This window comes from Budorcas taxicolor, chromosome X, assembly GCF_023091745.1.
Source record: "Budorcas taxicolor isolate Tak-1 chromosome X, Takin1.1, whole genome shotgun sequence".
In the NCBI taxonomy this organism is placed as follows: Eukaryota; Metazoa; Chordata; class Mammalia; order Artiodactyla; family Bovidae; genus Budorcas; species Budorcas taxicolor.
Window position 1 is genome coordinate 104,909,711 of NC_068935.1, and position 3,436 is coordinate 104,913,146.

The window sequence follows — 3,436 nt, forward strand, 5'->3', positions numbered from 1 at the left end:
AAACTAAATTATACCCCAAAGCATCCATACAAGCAGCTATGTTAATTAGATGCCATGAGGTACTACACCTTGTTTTGAATGACCAAATGTACACTAACTACACTCCTTGCATTCTACACATAGTTTGACTGCTAGGGAACATATCCATGTTTTTTCACGATATATATCTTTCATTACAAAAAAAAAAAAGGACTTCAAATTAACACCACATTGTGAACAATTTAAATAACTTGATCAGAACTAATAGTGTGGTACTTTCATTTTCATCCTTCCTTGACTACCAAACAGGAAATCTCCTCAATTAGATGTATGCTAAGTAGAAAAAAAATGCCATTATCCAAGGACACAACAAGTCTTGTCAGGTATTTCTACATGGCGGAAGAGTAGTCAGGTTTTAATTGGTCCTACTGAGCTCACCCACAAGCTACAACATTCTTTGCCTCAGCAGTGTGGTATTCAAAAGGAAAAAAAAAAAACTACAAAATTAGTTTCTACCTTTGAAAACATCAAATGAATCATGTTCAGTTTCATCCTGTTAACTGAATGTGCTTGTTGATAAAAGTGCACATATCAACACTAGTAAGATTGGAATTGAAAAGTAAAATAGATTTGAGAAAACACCCCACCCCCAACATTGTTTATTTCCTCACGAAAATAAAAGAGCTGGGCTCTAGTTTTGCTAGTATTTTCCCAGTCTTCCTGTCTACTGGATTTGAAAGCACTTGCTCTAGACACTTCATAGTCAGACAGTGGCCTTCTATAACTCTGTTCTTAACTAAATGATAAGAACTTTCTCCAATCAAAATTCTTACCAATTTGGGATTATTAAAGTTGGGCACACCAGCAGATATATTTTTAAGACTGCTAGTCAAAGCATTCTGAAACAATAGACAAAGAAGTAATAAAAGAAAAAGAATGGGAAGATATAAAAATTTTTCCTCTTAAAAATAGAGAATGCCGAGTGACGTAGGGATGGTGGAGGGGCGCGAGGTTTCAAGATGGCGGTGGTTGGGTGGTTGACCGAAAGGCAGAGGTGAAGGCCCTTACAAAGTGAAACGGGCCGAGAATCGTCCCCTCCCCGCTTCTCACAGCCCCAGGAGCCCAGCAGAAGCGTTTTAGGTTTTATTTTCTAAACAAGCAAGTAAATCAAACAACTTGTCAACATGGGGCGGAGATCCACGTCATCCACCAAAAGTGGAAAATTTATGAACCCTACAGACCAAGCCAGAAAAGAAGCTCGGAAAAGAGAATTAAAGAAGAACAAAAAACAGCGCATGATGGTACGAGCTGCAGTTTTAAAGATGAAGGATCCCAAACAAATTATCCGGGACATGGGAAAATTGGATGAAATGGAGTTTAACCCAGTGCAGCAGCCACAGTTAAATGAGAAAGTGCTGAAAGACAAGCGTAAAAAGCTACCTGAAACATTTGAACGTATTCTACGACTCTATGAGAAAGAGAATCCAGATATTTACAAAGAATTGAGAAAGCTAGAAGTAGAATATGAACAGAAGAGGGCTCAACTTAGCCAATATTTTGATGCTGTCAAGAATGCCCAGCATGTGGAAGTGGAGAGTATTCCTCTCCCAGATATGCCGCATGCTCCTTCCAACATCTTGATCCAGGACATTCCACTTCCTGGGGCCCAGCCACCCTCCATCCTTAAGAAGACCTCAGCCTATGGACCTCCAACTCGGGCAGTTTCTATACTTCCTCTTCTTGGACATGGCGTTCCACGTTTGCCCCCCGGCAGGAAACCTCCAGGTCCTCCCCCGGGCCCACCTCCTCCTCAAGTCTTACAAATGTATGGCCGCAAAGTGGGCTTTGCCCTAGATCTTCCCACTCGTAGGCGAGATGAAGACATGTTATATAGTTCTGAACTTGCTCAGCGGGGTCATGACGATGATGTTTCTAGCACCAGTGAAGATGATGGCTATCCTGAAGACATGGACCAGGATAAGCATGACGACAGTACTGATGACAGCGACAGTGACAGATCAGATGGAGAAAGTGAAGGGGATGAATTTGTGCACCGTGATGACACTGAGAGAGAAAACAATGAAGAAAAGAAATCAGGTCTGAGTGTACGGTTTGCGGATATGCCTGGAAAATCTAGGAAGAAGAAGAAGAACATGAAGGAGCTGACTCCTCTCCAAGCCATGATGCTTCGAATGGCAGGTCAGGAAATCCCTGAAGAGGGACGCGAAGTCGAGGAATTTTCAGAGGACAATGATGAAGATTCGGATGATTCTGAAGCAGAAAAGCAATCACAGAAACAGCATAAGGAGGAATCTCTCTCTGATGGCACGTCTGCAGCTTCCCAGCAGCAAGCCCCTCCACAGTCTGTTCCTCCATCTCAGATACAAGCACCCCCCATGCCAGGACCACCTCCACTTGGACCGCCACCTGCTCCACCTTTACGGCCACCTGGACCACCTACAGGCCTTCCTCCTGGACCACCTCCAGGAGCTCCTCCGTTCCTGAGACCGCCTGGAATGCCAGGACTCCGAGGGCCTCTGCCTCGCCTTTTACCTCCAGCCCCACAACCCGGTCGACCCCCTGGCCCTCCTCCTGGCCCACCCCCAGGTCTGCCTCCTGGCCCTCCTCCTCGGGGACCCCCACCACGGCTACCTCCCCCTGCACCTCCAGGTATCCCTCCACCCCGTCCTGGCATGATGCGCCCACCTCTGGTGCCTCCTCTTGGACCTGCCCCACCAGGGCTCTTCCCACCAGCTCCCTTACCCAACCCGGGGGTTCTAAGTGCTCCCCCCAACTTGATCCAGTGACCCAAGGCGGATGACACAAGCGCAGCCACCATCGAGAAGAAAGCCACGGCAACCATCAGTGCCAAGCCACAGATCACTAATCCCAAGGCAGAGATCACACGATTTGTGCCGACCGCACTGCAGGTGCGTCGGGAGAATAAAGGGGCTGCTGCTGCTCCCCAGAGAAAGTCTGAGGATGATTCTGCTGTGCCTCTTGCCAAAACAGCACCCAAATCTGGCCCATCTGTTCCCGTGTCGGTGCAGACTAAGGACGATGTCTATGAGGCTTTCATGAAAGAGATGGAAGGGCTGCTGTGACAGCTTTGGATGCTAGATCAGGCTTCTGTTCACATCAGTGGTTCATGGAGAAAGAGGTTCTTACTCAGCTTAGGTGGAAGAGTTGCTTTCACTGTCAGGGTATTTTTAATTTCATTTCAAGGAATATCTTAAAGTTTAGCCTTGTTCAGAATTTACTGCATATAAAAGAGAGGGTATTTCATTCAAAATAAATTGGTTATTGAAGCAGTGCTGCTAATAACATCCATCCCCTTTCATACCACCATTTTCATCAGATTTCTTCCCCTACTCCAGTTCCTTGGCAACTTGTGATCAAGGGGAACTTTGTTATTTTCTGGCTCTCTTATTGTGTGCTGTGGGCACTGGAGTAGAGA

At 46.0% G+C, this 3,436-nt stretch overlaps 1 pseudogene; it reads left to right on the forward strand.

The window, feature by feature from the left end:
• Window positions 1–995: 995 nt before the first annotated feature.
• LOC128069878 (WW domain-binding protein 11-like) lies at window positions 996–3,349 on the forward strand (annotated as a pseudogene).
• The last annotated feature ends 87 nt before the right edge of the window (window positions 3,350–3,436 follow it).